This window comes from Myotis davidii, unplaced genomic scaffold, assembly GCF_000327345.1.
Source record: "Myotis davidii unplaced genomic scaffold, ASM32734v1 scaffold120, whole genome shotgun sequence".
Taxonomy (NCBI): domain Eukaryota; kingdom Metazoa; phylum Chordata; class Mammalia; order Chiroptera; family Vespertilionidae; genus Myotis; species Myotis davidii.
The window spans coordinates 3975030-3975600 of record NW_006294778.1 but is presented as its reverse complement, the minus strand read 5'-3'; positions in this window follow the sequence as shown (position 1 = coordinate 3975600).

Sequence of the window (571 nt, the reverse complement as noted above, 5' to 3'; positions counted from 1 at the left end):
AGCTGCCATTAAAAATGACTCACATAGAATTTTTAATAGCATGGGAAAATTTTCTATAATAATGTGTTTTTTTTTAAAATATATGTTTTATTGATTTTTTACAGAGAGGAAGGGAGAGGGATAGAGAGTCAGAAACATCGATGAGAGAGAAACATCGATCAGCTGCCTCCTGCACACTCCCCACTGGGGATGTGCCCGCAACCAAGGTACATGCCCTTGACCGGAATTGAACCCAGGACCCTTCAGTACACAGGCCGACCCTCTAGCCACTGAGCCAAACTGGTCAGGGCTATAATAATGTTTAATTAAAAAATGAAGAGCTTATTGAATAAAAATAAAAACAATATTTCAAAAAATAAAAAAGCAGCCCTTGCCCTAACCGGTTTGGCTCAGTGGATAGAGCGTTGGCCTGTGGACTCAAGGGTCCCAGGTTCGATTCCGGTCAAGGGCATGTGCCTTGGTTCCGGGCACATCCCCAGTAGAGAGGGAGTGTGCAGGAAGCAGCTGATTGAAGTTTCTAACTCTCCATCCCTCTCCCTTCCTGTCTGTAAAAAACAAACAAACAACACTT